At 42.4% G+C, this 21,265-nt stretch overlaps 3 long non-coding RNA genes across 3 annotated transcripts; 1 reads left to right on the forward strand and 2 right to left on the reverse strand.

The window, feature by feature from the left end:
- The first annotated feature begins 5,010 nt into the window (after positions 1–5,010).
- Positions 5,011–5,559, forward strand: LOC146577168 (uncharacterized). Its single transcript, XR_014891705.1, has 2 exons — positions 5,011–5,130; positions 5,456–5,559. It is a non-coding gene; the product is annotated as an uncharacterized LOC146577168 (long non-coding RNA).
- Positions 5,560–11,667: 6,108 nt separating this feature from the next.
- Positions 11,668–12,138, reverse strand: LOC146577169 (uncharacterized). Its single transcript, XR_014891630.1, has 3 exons — positions 12,049–12,138; positions 11,897–11,957; positions 11,668–11,786 (listed from the first exon to the last, which is right to left on the reverse strand). It is a non-coding gene; the product is annotated as an uncharacterized LOC146577169 (long non-coding RNA).
- Positions 12,139–18,266: 6,128 nt separating this feature from the next.
- Positions 18,267–19,960, reverse strand: LOC146577170 (uncharacterized). Its single transcript, XR_014891631.1, has 2 exons — positions 19,719–19,960; positions 18,267–19,393 (listed from the first exon to the last, which is right to left on the reverse strand). It is a non-coding gene; the product is annotated as an uncharacterized LOC146577170 (long non-coding RNA).
- Between the last annotated feature and the right edge of the window lie 1,305 nt (positions 19,961–21,265).

Below are 21,265 nucleotides of genomic sequence, written 5' to 3' on the forward strand. Positions count from 1 at the left end.
CTCGTGCACCATAGAGAGCATCCTGGCGGGAAACATCTTAACCTGGTTCGGGAACAGCACCATGCAGGACAGACGAGCTCTACAGAGGGTTGTGCGGTCAGCTGAGCGCACCATCCGCTCCGAGCTCCCTGACCTGCACTCAATCTACAGCAGGCGGTGCTGGACCAAGGCCAGGAAGATCGTGAAGGACCTCAGCCATCCCAACAACAGACTGTTCTCTCTGTTGAGGTCAGGAAAGCGATTCCGCTCCCTGAAGACCAACACAGAGAGACTGAGGAGGAGCTTCTTCCCGCAGGCGATACGGTCTCTCAATCACACCACCACACAGTACTGACCCACACATACAGTTCTTACACACACTGGACATTCTGGACTTTGGTTTTGCACAACACTGGTCACTATATTCTTCATTTCCAGTTAATACTTGTACAGCTGCTGTTATTGTGTATATATTTATTTATATTTAGATTTCTTCATACATTCTTATATAGTTCTATATTGTGTATTGTGTATTTTGTTGTACAGTTATTTTATTTTCAACTTTAATTTATATATTTTATCTTATTCTTCCCAGTTAAATTTACCCTTCATTCTAATTTGTGTTGTACAGTTATTTCATTTTTAACCTTAATTTATATTTTATTCCTTCCTAGTTAAATTTACACTTTTTAATTTTTCATATTTATTTCCTATCTTATTCATAGCCTTTTCCTTTTTTTGTTTTCTTTAGGTCACGAGCAGTTGTCCAAGCATTTCACTACATATCGTACTGTGTATGACTGTGTACGTGACAAATAAAATTTGAATTTGAATTTCATGGCCTTGCCATATTGGTCCATTTGATTGACCTTTATTATAATTATGAATCTATTTTATTTTCAGTTGCAAACGGGACAGACATAACTGTGGGATAGGACAGGGGGAAAGAATGAAAGAAAGAGGGGGAGAGAAAGAAAGAAAACCAAAGGGGAGAAGAGACGGTGAGAAGGGGGGGAAGAGAGAAAAAAACAAACAAATAAAACAAACAAAACTCCTGGGTCACCTGTATGGAGAAAAAAAAAACAGAGGAGACAGCAAACAACAAAGAGCAACATAATAATAGAAAAAAAAAGCACCATCACAATAAACTAGCTAGCAGTAGATATCAATAGTTACTAAATAATAAACGATATTGTGCAACACTCAAGATAGACAGCGCACAGTGTGCTTTGAGGCAGCAGCCAAGAAAGCTGTAGTCCGCGTCTGTGAATACCCATGTGTACACCTGTGTGCATACCTGTGTGGATCAGCATGCTTGCATTCCAAAGGTTTCTCCATGTAATGATCTGCTAGGGAGTGTGGGGGGGCCACAGCCCTGTCCTTTATGGTATCAAGCAGGTATGGAGGAGATCAAAACTCCAGACATCCAGAGGCCCCCAGAACACAAGAGACCAAGGAAGACCCACAGAGGGGAAGCTGTGCCACTGTCCCAGTAAGAGCTAAGGAGAGTCCCAGATGAGGGCTCACTCAGCAGCCGCGGAGCAGAAGCCAGGGGGAGTTGCAGTGACGCGCCCGTGAGCTCCGCCGGCAGCCAGTTGTGCCTGAGTGACTGAGCCCCAGGCCGAGAGGCCGGGGGCACCCCACCTCTGAAATGGCCCGAGCGAGCCCCAATAAGCGGCCGCCAAGGAGTGAGCCGGTGTGTACCCGGACGCCCACCCCCAGATACAAAGAACCACCAACGCACCGACACCCGAGGGAGTCCGCCACCGGCAGGGGAAGTGGGGTGATAACTGTGGTGTGATAACTGTGTCTGATAGAATGAAGAGTAGACTGATATATGAAATATTCCTTTATTGGGTGAGAAAATCAGACCATGTCATAACTGCTGTAAGTCACACAGAATAGATATCAGAGCCTTAAACAGGCTGACTTCTGCTAAATGGGTCAAACTGGGCAGAAAGTCTACAAACACATAACATCCTTATAGAATATGATGTAACACTATAGATCAACTTAGCTCAGAATATATAAAGCATATAAACAGTTACAGCAATATGATGCAACAAACACAGCAGCTACTGATCCAAAATACTCAAAGCTTCATAGAACTGAAACCAACATTTATTTTTAGTTCCATTCTGCTGCTGATACAGACTTTAGGTTTCTGAACATTAAACTTGTTGCTGCCTTTCATAGTGTGTAACTTGAAGGCCCTGAGTACTTTCTCCCACACTGAAAACACTGGGATGATCACATTATTTGAACATTACCTAATAAGACTGATTCAGCACAGACAGTTATGTTAAACTTTCCTAGCAGTCCTTCACAAACAGGGAACAGTCTGTCTATTCTCTCCATCTGTCAGCTGCTGCTGGCTCTTCCTCCTCCTCTTCCTCACACACTGCTGAGTTTGTCCTGGTGGATCATCAGGGCTGCAAAGCCTCACAGATGATGTGCAGCAGTGGCTCCCTCAGTCTGTCCTCACTCTGGACACTTGCAGTCGTCACACATGGAAATCAAATGTGTGATAAGCTGCAGGATTCAAACACAAGTGTAACTTATAAACACATGTTCATACTTTTATTCCACAATCAGAGAGAAAGAAACAGAGAGAGAGTGCAGGACAGACAGACAGGTGACAGTCTCAGGTGTACACACTGCTACACAACAGCACCAGAGAAGCAGGATTTAGTGTTTGTGTTATTACGAGTGTAAACAAGAAGAGTTCCAGATGGTGCAGTGGACACATGTGTGACTGCTGTGATTAAAGCATCTTTCTTTCAGCTTAACGAGTGAACCGTCAGCTCGTTCAAACACACGTTAAAGTGCGTTTGGCTCGACACCACCGAACAGAGGCAGCAATATAACACAGCTAACATTAACAGTGCAGTGAATCCTGCTTGTGCCGTGATGTTCAGGACTGCAAACCGAGCAGCATCACTGACTTTCAGCTTGTTGTGTTTGTGGATATATGACTGACTTTAATTATCCACAAAATCATCACATTCTCTGTCAGATGAAGGTCGACTATTGAACGGCGTATATTTTAAAGGCTTTAAAACCAAGTTAACGCTGAAAGTACAAACATCACTAATGTCACATAACTCTGCCGACAAGGCATAGCTATGGCTATGAAATGCTCTTTGTGTATCACTTCTTCATTATGAAAGATGTCATTAATGCACTAGTAATGTCTCATCTGGAGTATTGTTCAATCATTTGGTCAGCAGCTAATAAGACAGATCTTAACAGACTTCAGTTAGTCCAGAATAAGGCGTCCAGATTAGTGTGAAGATGTTCATACTATACTAATATTGATCAAATGCATAATAACCTTTCTTGGCTTCCTGTACAGGCTAAAATATTCTATGGCTTACTTGTAGTTCTAAAGAAAGCAATTCTGTTAAACACACCACATTTATTCTGCTCAGCTGCAGTATCCAGATGAAATACATCATCATATTACACAGTTTTCAACAAGCTGCAATTTAGTAAATGCTCGAGTTAAAAGTAACGTTTTGTAAAACTGTTACATTTAGAGCAACTTTTAAGTGGAATAAGTTGCCTTAAAAAATTAGAGAATTATTCAAAACTTCAATGAACACTTAAAAGCCGATTTACAGAGCTTTTAGTTGTTGTAAATATTGTAAGACATGATTTGTTTTTGAAATTTGTGTAATGTGCCTCAATGTTATTGATATTATTATTATTATTATTATTATTATTATTGATTGCTTATATTTGAACAATTGTGAAACCTCACTGTGGATGTAAGAGTGAAATTATGTGGATATCTTGAATCCACTTTATTGTGTAATATTTTATGTGAGTATTTGACGGAAGACGAGCAACATCTGTTGTGGAAGCTAACGGGGTTCCTTTAGAATAAACAAACATAGGATTTATTATCACTGAATAATTATGTATAAATCTATACAAATTATAGAAATATGTAATAGGAAACAACAAAATAATCTAAATTATAAAAGTGTGTGTGTGTGTGTGTGTTTAGTGTTTGAACAGTCATGAATTATCTCTAACAGCAGGTTGGATGTAATGTGTTAGAACTACCAGCAGGTGGGGATAAGAGACCTTTAAGGTGTTTGGTGCCACGCTCCACCTTCAGGTTTAAAACTAGTGTTAATGGAGTTTGAAGGTTGAGTTTGTTCCACGACTGCATTTCACTCACTGCCTCTGTTTGTATCTCTGTCACTGCAGGACCAACATAGAGCCAGAAGTCAGCGCTCTCAGGAGGCCGACAAACCTCACAGAAGAAAGGGAGAGAAAAAACACACCTGTGACGAGTGTGGGAAGGGTTTTACTGTGAGGGCTAAACTAAAACGGCATCAGGTCATCCACACTGGAGAGAGACCGTTCAGCTGTGACTTGTGTGGAAAGTCTTTTTCCTGGAAGCGTTGCCTAAAACAACACCAACTCATCCACAGTGGAGTTAAAGCGTACAGCTGTGATCAGTGTGGCAGAGCTTTTACTCGCAGTAGCCACTTACAGAGGCATCTAGTTACCCACTCTGGAATTAAGGCATACAGCTGTGATCAGTGTGGCAGAGCTTTTACTCACAGTAGCAGCTTACAGAGGCATCTAGTTACCCACTCTGGAATTAAGGCATACAGCTGTGACGAGTGTGGGATGGGTTTTACTGAGAAGGCTTCACTAAAACAGCATCAGGTCATCCACACTGGAGAGAGACCGTTCAGCTGTGACTTGTGTGGAAAGTCTTTTTCCTTGAAGCGTTACCTAAAACAACACCAACTCATCCACAGTGGAGTTAAAGCGTACAGCTGTGATCAGTGTGGCAGAGCTTTTACTGACAGTAGCACCTTACAGAAGCATCTAGTTACCCACTCTGGAATTAAGGCATACAGCTGTGACATCTGTGGAAAAACTTTCAGCCAGAGAAGGAACCGAAATACACACCTACGCATTCACACCAGACATGATGTGTACTGCTGTGAACAGTGTGGCAAAGAGTTTACAACAGACGCACAGTTACAACGACACATGTTTACCCACACTGAGGAGAGACCTTATCAATGTGACCTGTGTGAGAAGACTTTTAAAGCTCCACATCACCTGAGACGACACCAACAGATCCACACCAGAAAGAGACTCTACAAGTGCAGCTACTGTGAGGTATGTATTTATATTGTTATCTTGTCATTTTAGCCTGACTGTTTGGAACAACTCTGCTCATTAAACTGTGTTAGCATGTTAGCAATTCTACTGCATGGAAAAGCAGCTCTGAGTGATTATTCAGATTTTCCTTTCAGTTATGATTTTAGTATTACTGTAGTATTATGGTGGTAGTATTGTAGTTATTGCAGCCCAGTAAACTGAGTGTGTTAACTGAAACAGTCAAATGTAGTTGGACGTCTGCAGAGATGCTCTTTATTTCAGGCGACGTTCAGGATACAAATGTTGAAGGACTGACTTACACTGTCTTTGTGTCTTTGTTTAGAAGCAGAGCGACACAGATGGATCCAGTTCTCAACCCTGTCATCACTGTGGTGGTGGGAAAGACTTTCATTGTGACCTCTGTGGAAAAACTTTCAGTCAGCAAAAGACCCTAAAACTACATCAACGTAGACACACTGGAGACAAACTGAAATACTGCAAAGAATGTGGGAGAAGCTTCACCACACCAAGTGAGTTAAAACGACATGAACTGATTCACAGTGGGGTTAAAAAGCACCTCTGTGATCAGTGTGGGTCATCCTTCACCACTGCATGGAAGCTTAAAACACACAAACGAGTCCACACAGGAGAGAAACCACACAAGTGCAGACACTGTGAGAGAAGCTTCTCACGGTCAGGTAGTCGTAACATTCATGAACGTGCACACATGGAAGGAAACTACAGCTGTGACCAGTGTGACAAGAGCTTCAGGAATCTCAGTTCATACTCTGCACACAAACGATCCCACGTTACTAATAAACTGTTTCACTGTTACCAATGTGCCCAAACATTCACCTCATTGTCTGCTCTGTGCAAACATCAGCGCGATCACTCAGGGCTGAAATCACTCCCATCACTGGATCACAGTGAATCTGAAGACACAGAAAGATCCTCTGGTTTCTGTGTCAGACTCAAAAAGCTTGAGATCAGGCTCCACAGAGTTCAGATAGAATCATTTAAACTTGTGTTGAACTGAACTGGTTGCTGGGCTGAACTTCTACATAATACAGATCTACATGGGATCTTCTTTTCTGTTGTTTTACTGAGTCAGTTTTGTCCTTTTTTCTCTGTCCTGGTTTTGCTCGTCTGTAAATGATTGAAACTCAGTCAAATAGTTCATTGTTCTCCAGCAAAACGTTTTGGAAACTCATGTTTAACCTTTAAAACTCTGACATGTTTTAGCACACAAGGCTTCATCGGGGAGTTCACTCATGATTGGACCATGAGAACAAAGGTTTTTAGTTCTTTCAAAGAGAGTCTTGGAGATGTTTGATGTTTCTGTTTTTCTGAAACCACCTGAAAGAAAAACTATTTTTCTTGCTTTATGTAGTGTGGAAGTTTTTAATGTTTCTTCATCTGTGATGTTCTTGAATGTGTTCACGTGAAGATGGTACAAATAAACTGTCCTTTTAGCTTTAGCTCCTAATTTATTCATTATTTATGGATGTAGCACAGCAGCCGTCTCTTGATTAACACATGGAGGGCTCGGGATCTGATGGTGTCGTCTCCCTAATTTGCCCACTCAGTAAATCTCACTCATGGCCAAGAAATTGAAATAAACCTTGTTTCCCTGCTGGATAGTGATCCACTGTAACTCTGCTCCTCCTTCCTGTTTAGGATTTCTGTGGCTGAAGTAAAATTCCCTCCATCCATCACTTATCCCAGCTAACCCAAAGTGAAATAAAGTTTTGCTGGTCTTAAAAAAGCATTACAATAATGGGCATTACCAATGCAAACTGAATGATACAGAAGATGAAAGAAGAGACTTTGATCAGTTAATAAAGCTCATGATCTTGATTCATTGTGGCTGCTACACAGATACTTCTGGGTCACTTCTCTCAGTTAGGAACCTTCCTCACCAAACTGACTGTTGGACCACACCCCTGGTTTCATGAGAAATTGTTTCAGCCATGATTTCTCTTCCTGTATTTCAGAGTAAAGACTGAAGTGACAAATGGAAGCATGTTTAAAAAACACAATGTGAGAGAGACGTTGAGGTCCTTAGAAGTTACCCTGGGTTTTTCTGTCACCCTGCTAGATGTTACACACCTTGTTATTGGACTGATTTCTACTGCTGGACTACTCCTGCGGAGAGTAACAATACTCTTACTAATTAGCTTTCTGTATAATATTGGTGACGCTGAGCACGTTTCCAAGGCTACCGTCTGTCGGGCAGTCAGGAATGTTACAGTTGCACTGAAACGTCTCCTGTACTCGTTTGTGGTGTTCCCCGGTCATAGACCCACAAGATTTATCAAAGAGGGATGCCACAAAATTGCAGGTATCAGGATGACCAAAACTTAATTTATGATGTGGTGATACTTGAACTACTACTTAAATTTTACATTTATTTTCAGGGTTCCCAGGCGTGATTGGCTGTACAGACGGCACTCACATTCCAATCATTGCTCCTTCAGTAAATGAAGGAGACTATGTGAACAGGAAGTCTTTCCACAGCATTAATGTACAGGTACATAGTTCCCTGTAGCATTTCAAACTAACAAATTATTTCATTATAGTAATGGATGCTAATTTGTGTTCTCTGCACTGTGAAGATCATATGTGATGCTGCCAACATTATCACAAATGTGGAAGCCAAGTGGCCAGGCTCTGTCCATGACTCACAAATATTCCGTGAATGTACACTGAGCACAAAATTTGGACATGGTGAGTTGAGAATACTTTAAAATATATAAAGACCAATTGCTTCAGGGACATTTGAACTGAAGTGTACCCTTCTGTCTTAGGAGAGTTCACTGGCTACTTGCTTGGTGATAGGGGGTATCCATGTTTACCCTATTTGCTTACCCCTTACCCTGACCCTGAACCGGGCCCACAGCAGCGATATAATCTGGCTAATTGCAGGACAAGAGCCAGAATTGAAATGACTATCGGAATGCTTAAGGCCCGGTTCCAGTGCCTGCAAAGACTCAGGGTCACCCCAGAAAGGGCATGTGACATTATTGTGGCATGTGTGATTCTTCACAACATTGCCACAATTAGAGGAGAACACTGTCCTTCTGAACCAAACATCAGCAGTGATCCAAACCATGAACATCCTGACCCTCCCACGGACATACAAGATGGAAGCGCAGTCAGAGACACCATATGTCACAATCATTTCTTTTGACCCATCACCTCAACATGTTGAAAGAAGAATAAACTGATTTTTTGTTCAACTGGCTTTATTGGTCGCCTGTATTTCCTGTACACAAAGTATTAAAAGATGTAAACCTCATAAAGTGTCTCTGTTGCTTCCTCCTCTGTAACAGCTGTCAATGTTTCTTCATTATTTTCCTGTAGTAAAGAAATAGACAACATTGCTGTTCTACTGTAAACTCATATAATCTGTGGAGTATTACTCACAACTGCATGTTGGTCTGGCTCAACAGGAGGCTGCACCAGATGCAGTACACCATCACCATCAACTGATAGAATATGAGGTTCATACAGGTCACTTATAACTTACAAGGGACCAAATGGCAATTAACAAACATACCAAGCACCTTACACTTCATTGTCATTATGCTCTCAAAGACAACCAAGCCTGAGGGAAGGCAAAATCAGTCGGAAAATAACTTCACTACAAAATAATCCATTATGGTAAAGAGTTTATCAAATGAATGAGCAGCACTGCAAAGGTGACTGTGAAGAAAGGATGTATGCACATCATGTATTATTTTGAATTTACCCCTTATGTAGGCACTTGTGTCTTGCGGGGTTATTGACTCAGAGGATGTCCCCGCAGAGATGCCTTCGGCCACAGGGCGCCCACTGTTTTGGCTGAGGGCCAACTGCTCAGCCTCTGTGAGTGGTGGTGGTGGAGGACCCCCACCTGTTTTTCGGGCCTCCGCTTTTTTTCTGTTGGCTATAACGGGCCACATTTGAGCATACAGAGTAAGCAAATATGTACTTGTAATGTGCTCAGATAATTTCAATAAGTGCTTACAGAAAGGAAATTAATGTAGCCTCTAACTGCAATTGATTTACATGGGACAAACAGACCAAGCACTATGGCTCATAATACAATTACACCTTACCTGTTTGGACTATATTTTTATATTTCATTTTTACTTGCTGCCAGGAACGTTTGGGGCCTGTTGGGTTGCACCTGCGCTCACATCACATCACAAAATAAAATGTATAAAATAACAAATAAAATAACATATGATAAAATAACGTGTTAAATGGGTGGAAATCCCTAGATCAATGTTTATATTAACACTCACGCATTGACTCTGTCGGCTTTGTTTTGCCATGCATGCTCACTTTCTTTTGCAGCTGTGGCTGTGTTACTTTTTTCCGCGGAATTTGCATGTTATCGGCATATGCTGCCATCAGAATTTCGGCCTCAAGCGCTGTAAAATACATTGACCGCGCCTTCTTTCCCTCCGTCTCCATGGTGACTCGCTTAATCTGTGCTCCACTGATCAGGGCTTTATGTATCCTCGTCCACGTGCTTAACTTGGGGTTAAAGCAACTCCGCGTTGACTGAACTAATTGTTATCAGCCTTTCTGAAACCGAATATTCCGAGTTGGACAGTTCGGGGTTACTCAACCCTGCGTATCGTTTTTCACACTGAGTTTTCTAAACCGGCTTCCTGAAACAGGGCCCTGGGGCCCGTTCTTCGTACGTCGCTTACTACATCCAAGATCAAATGACACATCCAAGATCAAATCATCGCGCTAACCGTGAGCTCGCTAATCCGGTTCCCCGAACACACCTGCTGTTGACGATTACTACAGCTGGACGCAGGAATGTGACATCACTGGGTGTCGTAAAAGGGGCTACGCATCGATAGTAGAAACATTGATCGGCAACCCGCTGATTGGTCGGCGAAAATGTCGAAGGGGCGTGCTCGGTATTTTCCGGCAGCAGAGCAAGAACTCTTGAGTGAGGGATTTCAGGAGTTTCAGAGTTTAATTAAAACGCAAGAGAACACTGCAAAGGCTGCAAAAGCAAGGAGAGAGGGCTGGCAGAAAGTTGCTGACAAATCAAACTCGTAGGTAATTTAATAATAATAATAATAATGGATTGGATTTATATAGCGCTTTCCAAGGCACCCAAAGCGCTGTACGATACCACTATTCATTCACTCCCACATTCACACACTGGTGGAGGCAGCTACGGTTGTAGCCAGGCTGCCATATCGCGCCATCGGCCCCTCTGGCCAACACCAGTAGGCGGTAGGGTAGATCTATCATATGACACTATATTGTCCAATATCATATGGCATTATATTATATTATAATATGTTATATTATATCCCCTTTCACATTAGAGCCACAACAGGACCCACAAGAACATGGGAACAAGTAAAGGTGGAATACAGGAGTATTCTACAGAATGGTAATATTTATCTCTTAGATTGCTTTTCGTCTCTTGGCAAGGTAATACTGGCCTGTAATACTCTATTACTCTGTTAGTTTGTTCATAACAGCAACCAAGAAAAGGGCAGAGGAACAAAAGACAGGTGGTGGTCCTGCACCCCCTCGTCAACAAGTTGGTTAAGTAAATAATACCCTCACGGGAAAATCGATATCTCTCAATGAGCACACTGTCGCGCTGAGCTAAAGGATCCTGTCTATCCCGCAATATACGCTGAATTCTGAAAACTCTCCTTATCAATCTTGCACCTTCCGCAATGGGCTGCTCGCGTATACGGACAGGACATGGCTGCGACAGGCTTCCCAAATCCACCTTCGCTTTTATAGCCGTGGTCTCTCATCTTGATTACACAAAGTAATTTGCAATTACTACTCTGAAATATGAATTACATCTGTAATAATCACATACATGTAATAGGATGTTAATAGTACATTTCCCTTTTTTAGGGAATGACCTGTATGTATCTGTGTGAAATCAATAAAAGGATCAAGTGCTGCATTATCTTTAGTTACATTGATAATATTTATTTATGGTGAAACAGTGGAAAAATATCGCTGTTGCTTTCGTATAAATGAAGCGGACATACCTGCGTGGCCGCGATCTAATCCTGTTTACATAAAGTAAACCTGCTCCCGAGCAGGTTTACGCTTACGGCTCTGTTGCTATGGCAGCAAGTCCCGGATGAGCTTCGGGGAACCGACTGATCCAGGATCACGCGAAATCGTCAACAATCTAATCCGGCTAACCTACTTAGCGAGGTACGAAGAACGGGCCCCTGGTGTCAGATCTGCATGCAGTGTCAATGAGACGATCAACAACAGATCAGACAAAACACTCAGGCGGACACTCCTCTGTAGAAGGAAACATGGAAAGTGTGAGGTAATCAGTGCACAACATCACTTTGTATTTCAGGCTGTTTTTATATAGAACTTCAGCACCAATGTAAAAGTTCTGGTTTTAGGAAGATGAAGAACATTTTCAGGAAGGATGCCATCTGCAAGCAGAGCTGCTTGAACCTCAGCGCTGAGGTCCAGACTACTTCCTGTGAAGCCACGTGATGTAAATCTGCTGCTGTAACTTCACAGTTTACTGAAGCTAAATGCAACGTTACCATATAATCTGTTTTCAACAAAGGTTTCACTCCGTCCGGTGTTGATGGAATGATTCAGGCCGTACTCGTCAGGCTTCCCGTCGACCACACGCATTTCAGTCACAAACCCCGTGACTGACAACAAGGGAAACAGCAGAAGAAAAGATGTGAAAAATACTGGATGATGATGATGGAGGATTAACCGCGGTGGCTAAACTGTTTCCTGTCTTTGTGGGCGTACTCACAGGGAAGTTTCCAGGCACGTCAGTCTTGGTGGCTAAAGTCTCCATTTTCCAACATGTATCGCTACAGGTGCAAAGACACAACATTAATCATCAGTGTAAATATTTTAATGCTGTCCAAACGGTGTTTGCTTTGTCTGTCCTCTCGCGCTCACAGAGGAAACGAGGACGCCACCTTCAACCCATCTTCAGTTGGCTCAACCATGGCCGGACTTCCTGTTGGCTTTGTGACAGCAAACCACTTGAAATGAGAGCAAACTGCAGTCAAGCACCACTTACAGCAACCTGTGGACACGCAAATGGAAAGCACTGAGAATCATACAGAAGCATAAGAGCTGTTTATTGTAACACGTGTGTGTGTGTGTGTGTGTGTGTGTGTGTGTGTGTGTGTGTGTGTGTGTGTGTGTGTGTGTGCACATTAATAATACACTGATGTATGTTAGTTTGATTTATGCTATATCTGAGAAAACAATTGCAGAATTTTACATCAAAGTTTCCAAAGCTGATGTTTTGTTGTTCACACTGTTTTATATTCATATGTCTGTGAAGGTTCTCAGTCATCCAGGTCATCGTAGTCAAAGGAGCTTGCAAAGAAAAGCGTCTGGACTTCTTTAAGTTGCTTGAAGACGTTTCACCTCTCATCCGAGAAGCTTCTTCAGTTCTAAGGTCAAATGGTGGAGAGTCCCAGATATAAACCTAGTGGGAGTGACCCCCCACAGAGGGACAAAAGGACCCCTGATGATCCTCTAATCGCCTGAGCCAAGGTGTGAAACTGGGTGTGGGTCCCAATCAGCCAGAGTTTCGGGTGTGTTCATTGTGAAACCTGGCCCCACCTTGTCATGCGAATTCCTGAGGTCAGATGGCCCAGGGTGTGAGTGGGCGTTAAGGCGTCTGGGAAGGGATCTCAAAACTGGATTATAGATGGCAGAGAGTTGGTGTCGTAAACCCCGCCTCTGTTCAAAGATGGTCGCTCACAGTGGACATAGATGGCTTATTTCACTCCTCTTTCAAACCATCTGTCCTCTCTGTCCAAAATGTGAACATTGGCATCCTCAAAGAGTGTCCTTTATCCTTAAGATGCAGATGGACTGCTGAGTCTTGTCCTGTGGAGGTGGCTCTTCTGTGTTGTGCCATGCGCTTGTGAAGTGGCTGTTTGGTCTCTCCAATGTAGAGGTCTGGGCATTCCTCGCTGCACTGTACAGCAAACACCACGTTGTTAAGTTTGTGTTTTGGCGTTTTGTCTTTCGGGTGAACCAGTTTCTGTCTGAGCGTGTTGCTGGGTCTGAAATACACTGTGATGTCGTGCTTGGAGAAAACTCTCCTGAGTTTCTCTGATACACCGGCTACATAGGGGATGACAATGTTGTTGCGTCTGTCCTTCTTATCCTCCTTCGCTGGTGTCTGGTCTTCTTTTCTTTGCCTCTTTGCTGACTTTAAAAACGCCCATTTAGGATAGCCGCACGTTTTGAGTGCTTCCTTTACATGTGTGTGTTCCTTCTTTTTTCCTTCAGGCTTAGAGGGAACATGTTCTGCTCGGTGGTGTAGGGTCCTAATTACTCCAAGTTTGTGTTCCAGAGGGTGATGGGAGTCAAAGAGGAGGTACTGGTCCGTGTGTGTGGGCTTCCGGTAAATTTCGATGTTGAGGTTGCCGTTCTCTTCAATGTGCACGGCGCAGTCCAGGAAAGGCAAACAGTTGTCCTTTGTGTCTTCCCTGGTGAACTTGATGTTCATCATCAACATATAAAGTCGTTCATAACAAACTGAAAGGCCGGGAGTTTAAAATGCAAACCGATGGAAGCAGCAGTAGAAGACTATAATGTCACAGAGCACACAGTGTCTATTATTGTGTAGACATTTATAAATAAGAGCTTAATAAAGATGCTTAATTTCTTAAGAAATAAACAAGTGGAGGGATCTTTATCAAAAGTGGATGTTGCATCTGTGGCTAAACCACTGTACCCAAAAACTTTAAAAATCTAGTGTGTGTGAGGCTGTGTAAGTAAAGCTTGCCCTTCACACCCGCGTGTAACAAACCATTTGTTGGGGGTTGTGGATTTGACACCTCAGCATTGTGAAAGTGGGGAAACATGTTTCTGGCTGTGCATAAGATTTCTGCTTACAACTTAGAATCTCAGTTCTAAATGAAATTCAGATGTTTTTTTAAGTATGGCTAATGTATTATTTGACTTCTAAGGCACACACACACACGCACACACACACACACACACGTGCGCGCACACGAACAACACCAACAAAGAGAAGAAGAAGAAGGGGTCGTTTTACTACGCATCATAAAAACGCAATCATTCATCTTCCAACTGTATCTTTCTGTTCTGTCTTTAGAATCATTGGTTTGTGACCTTCCTTCTGTGAGGGCACACACACACACACACACACACACACACACACACACACACACACACACACACAATTTTAAGTAGGCAATACGGTTACCATCATCCTGTCTGGTTTATTGAGTGGGTTGAGAACTGATACATAGACGACTGAATTAGTATTATTTTGGGGAACATGAGAGCAGGGTGATCAGAATCTTGCAGCCAGAGTTTAAATGAGTGAAACTGGCAGATTTTTGTTTTGTTTTGTTTTTGTTTTTGAAGTACGGGTGTTTTCTCACCTATAAGAGAAAGAACATTTTGTGACAAGTCCTAAGACCGGGCTTTTGTATTTTTTCTTTTGTTTTTCAGTTTATTTGTCATTTTTCATTTTATTTTTATTTTTTGAACAGTGCACTGATTTTTGTTTGTGAATTTCTTTTCTTTAAGCAGATCTGCACGTCGGGAAGAAAACCGTTGCGGGTGGGTTTCTCCACATTAAAATGGGCTCTGGAGAAAGCCACTTATTGGGACAAGTCCCTGTCCAAAAAGGATTCAGCGATGTAATCTGATCTAAAGTTCTTCTTTTCTTTTTGAAATGACGTCATTTTGCTGAGAGTGGAAACTAAATGCGACGACAGGTTCCACTATCAGCAAAGAAAGTAAGAATGGATGAATGAATGAATGAATGAATGAATGAATGAATGAATGGAAATAAAACAAACTGACTGACTGGTAAAAGCTGACAAGACTGACTGACTTAACACCATTGCGTGAAGTCAACCCCCACCTGACAAAGGTGTGGATGTATCTCTGTGTGTGTCTCTGTTACAGGAGCAGAAAGATGATAGCAACATCTGAGGTTGCGTGATGGTTTAACCTTTTAAATGCCATTTTTATGTTTGTGAATCTATCAGAGGTGTGTTATTCATGGGCTTGTGGTACTCACAGAAGTTACTGTGAGAAAGTGTGTACACACCTGCGCAGCGCTAACATTTGCATTTTTTCTACAGCATTGCAGTTTTTTATGTGATTTGATGATGTGGTTTTTAGCAGAACAATTGGTGGATGTTTGTTTCTTTATTACAGGTTTTGTTTTCTTTAAGAGTGCATGTAGCATTCAGCAGAAGTGGACAAGTGACATGAGAAAAACAAATAAGGGATGCAGCTTTTATGGAATATTTGAAGATGGGCTATTGAGCTCATAGTGATACAATGGGTGGAGTGACATTGTTTAAGGGAAGTCACAGATTAAATTGTGGAATAAATTGGGATGATTCATGATTTGGGACAAATTATGGTAATAATAGTGATTTAATGATTGGAGAAAACCTGCACATGATACTTGTCTGTTATGCTGAGTACTTTATCACTTTCATGATCTATAGTTGGTTGCAAATGTGAAGTTTGATTTAGATTGTTTTAGGGAGACTGTGCAACATTCTTATGCATGTCTCATTGGGGAGTTGACACATGGCGAAAGCCGTGTGGCGAGAGGAGTGTTATTTTTTCAATTTGTAGATGTCGTGAGGTGCCAGAGGCAAAGTGGGTGTGGCTGAAGGTCTACAAACGAAAGTGGAACGAGCCCAGGTGGACGGGGGGTCCATTCGAGGTGGAGACCAGGACCTCACACGCGGTCCGACTGAAAGGGAAAGGCGAAACCTGGTACCACTGGAGCTAGTGTGCTGTAGCGGAAGAGCCTAAGAGGTCGGAAAGGCTCTCTGCAAAGGAAAAAAGGGGGAACTCGGCTGAGACCCCCCACATGGATCCCAGCCCAGGGACAGAATAAATCCCTGATCCATGCAACGACTGAAGGGTAGTCTACCCCGGAAGTTGAAGAAAGAAGAGTAAGAGAGAATCACCCGACTCAGAAGATAAAGGTTTAAAAATAATAATAACAATAACGACGAAAACAAAAGTAAATTAAAAAAAAACAAAAAGACAAAACAAAACAAAAGAACAAGTGAGATTACATTGGACAAAAAGCGATGAGAGAAATAACTAAAATGGGGTTATGGGGAAAGTGGAGAGAAACGGTAGTGTTAGGAGTGATAACTGTTGTGATTGTAACTGTGATTTTTCTTGCAAGTGAATTGCCCAGAGACAGACCTGAATCCATTCCAGCAACTCCACCATCACAGGCCACGGTGGAGCGAACCAAACGTAGTGAAACAGGTAAATCAGATGAGTGTTTGGATTATTATGGCGGTGTAGAGTTGGACTACGTTAAAGGGTCCACAATCTCGTATGCATTTGATCTTTGTGCTGTCATTAAATGCAAGGGCTTACTGAACAGTTGAGTCCAACGTCTTTAATGGCAGTACTAAATCGGATGGCGTTAGATATGTTGTTGGGATAAAAAGGGGGCGTTTGGGGATATGTATTGTACTTTCATTCCAAATAACACAGTTCCCGACGGCTCTGTGACCCGAGTTCTGGAAGGCCTAAAGACGTCCACCGCAGTGTATGAGCATTCGGGATTAGATGACCTGTTGGAAGCGTGGACGACCTCTGTCTTTGGGCAATGGAAAGATTTTATTACGTATGTCAATTATGGTTTCTTTGTCTGTTTTCATTGCAGTATTAGTGACATGTGGGTGTTGTTGTGTGCCTTGTATCAGAGCCTTGTTCGTAAGACTCATCAATCGTGCTGTGGGAGAGTCTGATACAAAGGCCGACACCATGATGCCACTTTTGGGAAATGGGGAGTCACAGTATGAAAACATTATGGTGAAAGATTTAGTTTAGTTTTATCTGCCATGGAGCAGATAAAAAAGGGGGACTTGTAGGAATGTTTAGCTTATTTTAGAGTTTAGAAATATGTTATCATAGAATGTAGAATTATTGTAGGGACACTGTTTGTAAAGTAATAAAGGCCTCACTCTCTTGTGAAGTTAGGAGTAGATTTTAGAAGGCTTCTCCCCCACTGAGTGGAAATTCCCCAGAGGATGCAAGGTAGGGGTTTATGACCTCTAGGGAGTCATCTACCCCCACAGTGTTTTAACTGTTACACACACACATCCACACGCACACTCACTCATGTGCACTCACACATACACACAGGTATGCGCACACACTCACTCACGAGCACTCACATAGACACGTGGGAACGTGCACATGTAGGCATTCACGTGCTCGTGCACATACACACAGACAGAGTTTGCAGCACACCGTAGAGGGGGTTTTATGATGGGGTCACTTCTATAAAGCTGACTGTAACCAACAAAGGAGTGAAGATTTTTGTAGAGGGACACCGGCCTCATCTTCCCTTCTAGAAGTGCATGCTTAAAGATGAATGAAGATGAATGTAGATGAATAAAGATTTTGTGAAAATGACTACTGAGTCCGGTGCCATCTCTGGATGCTCGAGGAATAAGAAGAACCGGGGTAAAACTGATTTCTCAACAGTAACATCTAGCAGGGTGACAGAAAAACCCAGGGTAACTTCTAAGGACCTCAATGTCTCTCTCACATTGTGTTTTTTAAACATGCTTCCATTTGTCACTTCAGTCTTTACTCTGAAATACAGGAAGAGAAATCATGGCTGAAACAATTTCTCATGAAACCAGGGGTGTGGTCCAACAGTCAGTTTGGTGAGGAAGGTTCCTAACTGAGAGAAGTGACCCAGAAGTATCTGTGTAGCAGCCACAATGAATCAAGATCATGAGCTTTATTAACTGATCAAAGTCTCTTCTTTCATCTTCTGTATCATTCAGTTTGCATTGGTAATGCCCATTATTGTAATGCTTTTTTAAGACCAGCAAAACTTTATTTCACTTTGGGTTAGCTGGGATAAGTGATGGATGGAGGGAATTTTACTTCAGCCACAGAAATCCTAAACAGGAAGGAGGAGCAGAGTTACAGTGGATCACTATCCAGCAGGGAAACAAGGTTTATTTCAATTTCTTGGCCATGAGTGAGATTTACTGAGTGGGCAAATTAGGGAGACGACACCATCAGATCCCGAGCCCTCCATGTGTTAATCAAGAGACGGCTGCTGTGCTACATCCATAAATAATGAATAAATTAGGAGCTAAAGCTGAAAGGACAGTTTATTTGTACCATCTTCACGTGAACACATTCAAGAACATCACAGATGAAGAAACATTAAAAACTTCCACACTACATAAAGCAAGAAAAATAGTTTTTCTTTCAGGTGGTTTCAGAAAAACAGAAACATCAAACATCTCCAAGACTCTCTTTGAAAGAACTAAAAACCTTTGTTCTCATGGTCCAATCATGAGTGAACTCCCCGATGAAGCCTTGTGTGCTAAAACATGTCAGAGTTTTAAAGGTTAAACATGAGTTTCCAAAACGTTTTGCTGGAGAACAATGAACTATTTGACTGAGTTTCAATCATTTACAGACGAGCAAAACCAGGACAGAGAAAAAAGGACAAAACTGACTCAGTAAATACAGAAAAGAAGATCCCATGTAGATCTGTATTATGTAGAAGTTCAGCCCAGCAACCAGTTCAGTTCAACACAAGTTTAAATGATTCTATCTGAACTCTGTGGAGCCTGATCTCAAGCTTTTTGAGTCTGACACAGAAACCAGAGGATCTTTCTGTGTCTTCAGATTCACTGTGATCCAGTGATGGGAGTGATTTCAGCCCTGAGTGATCGCGCTGATGTTTGCACAGAGCAGACAATGAGGTGAATGTTTGGGCACATTGGTAACAGTGAAACAGTTTATTAGTAACGTGGGATCGTTTGTGTGCAGAGTATGAACTGAGATTCCTGAAGCTCTTGTCACACTGGTCACAGCTGTAGTTTCCTTCCATGTGTGTTCGTTCATGAATGTTACGAATACCTGACTGTGAGAAGCTTCTCTCACAGTGTCTGCACTTGTGTGGTTTCTCTCCTGTGTGGACTCCTTTGTGTGATTTAAGCTGACCTGCAGTGGTGAATGATGACCCACACTGATCACAGAGGTGCTTTTTAACCCCACTGTGAATCAGTTCATGTTGTTTTAACTCACTTGTTGTGGTGAAGCTTCTCCCACATTCTTTGCAGTATTTCAGTTTGTCTCCAGTGTGTCTACGTTGATGTACTTTTAGGGTCTTTTGCTGACTGAAAGTTTTTCCACAGAGGTCACAATGAAAGTCTTTCCCACCACCACAGTGATGACAGGGTTGAGAACTGGATCCATCTGTGTCGCTCTGCTTCTAAACAAAGACACAAAGACAGTGTAAGTCAGTCCTTCAACATTTGTATCCTGAACGTCGCCTGAAATAAAGAGCATCTCTGCAGACGTCCAACTACATTTGACTGTTTCAGTTAACACACTCAGTTTACTGGGCTGCAATAACTACAATACTACCACCATAATACTACAGTAATACTAAAATCATAACTGAAAGGAAAATCTGAATAATCACTCAGAGCTGCTTTTCCATGCAGTAGAATTGCTAACATGCTAACACAGTTTAATGAGCAGAGTTGTTCCAAACAGTCAGGCTAAAATGACAAGATAACAATATAAATACATACCTCACAGTAGCTGCACTTGTAGAGTCTCTTTCTGGTGTGGATCTTTTTGTGTTCTCTCAGGTGATGTGGAGATTTAAAAGTCTTCTCACACAGGTCACATTGATAAGGTCTCTCCTCAGTGTGGGTAAACATGTGTCGTTGTAACTGTGCGTCTGTTGTAAAGTATTTGCCACACTGTTCACAGCAGTACACATCATGTCTGGTGTGAATGCGTAGGTGTGTATTTCGGCTCCCTCTCCAGCTGAAAGTTTTTCCACAGATGTCACAGCTGTATGGCTTAATTCCAGAGTGGGTAACTAGATGACTCTGTAAGCTGCTACTGCGAGTAAAAGCTCTGCCACACTGATCACAGCTGTACGCTTTAACTCCACTGTGGATGAGTTGGTGTTGTTTTAGGGAACGCTTGAAGGAAAAAGACTTTCCACACAAGTCACAGCTGAACGGTCTCTCTCCAGTGTGGATGACCTGATGCTGTTTTAGTGATGCCTTCAGAGTAAACTCCATCCCACACTCGTCACAGCTGTATGGCTTAATTCCAGAGTGGGTAACTAGATGACTCTGTAAGCTGCTACTGTGAGTAAAAGCTCTGCCACACTGACCACAGCTGTATGCTTTAACTCCACTGTGGATGAGTTGGTGTTTTTTTAGGGAATCCTTCAAGGAAAAAGACTTTCCACACAAGTCACAGCTGAACGGTCTCTCTCCAGTGTGGATGACCTGATGCTGTTTTAGTTTAGCCCTCACAGTAAAACCCTTCCCACACTCGTCACAGCTGTATGGCTTAATTCCAGAGTGGGTAACTAGATGCTTCTGTAAGTTGCTACTGTGAGTAAAAGCTCTGCCACACTGATCACAGCTGTACGCTCTAACTCCACTGTGGATGAGTTGGTGTTGTTTTAGGGAACCCTTCAAGGAAAAAGACTTCCCACAAAAGTCACAGCTGAACGGTCTCTCTCCAGTGTGGATGACCTGATGCTGTTTTAGTTTAGCCCTCACAGTAAAACCCTTCCCACACTCGTCACAGCTGTATGGCTTAATTCCAGAGTGGGTAACTAGATGATTCTGTAAGTTGCTACTTTGAGTAAAAGCTCTGCCACACTGATCACAGCTGTACGCTTTAACTCCACTGTGGATGAGTTGGTGTGTTTTTAGGTGACCCTTCCTGGAAAAAGACTTTCCACACAAGTCACAGCTGAACGGTCTCTCTCCAGTGTGGATGACCTGATGCCGTTTTAGTTTAGCCCTCACAGTAAAACCCTTCCCACACTCGTCACAGGTGTGTTTTTTCTCTCCCTTTCTTCTGTGAGGTTTGTCGGCCTCCTGAGAGCGCTGACTTCTGGCTCCATGTTGGTCCTGCAGTGACAGAGATACAAACAGAGGCAGTGAGTGAAATGCAGTCGTGGAACAAACTCAACCTTCAAACTCCATTAACACTAGTTTTAAACCTGAAGGTGGAGCGTGGCACCAAACACCTTAAAGGTCTCTTATCCCCACCTGCTGGTAGTTCTAACACATTACATCCAACCTGCTGTTAAAGATAATTCATG

This window comes from Mchenga conophoros, linkage group LG3, assembly GCF_057382185.1.
Source record: "Mchenga conophoros isolate Kocher_MC1m ecotype Shallow Benthic linkage group LG3, M_conophoros_male_GT1.1, whole genome shotgun sequence".
NCBI classification, from domain to species: Eukaryota; Metazoa; Chordata; class Actinopteri; order Cichliformes; family Cichlidae; genus Mchenga; species Mchenga conophoros.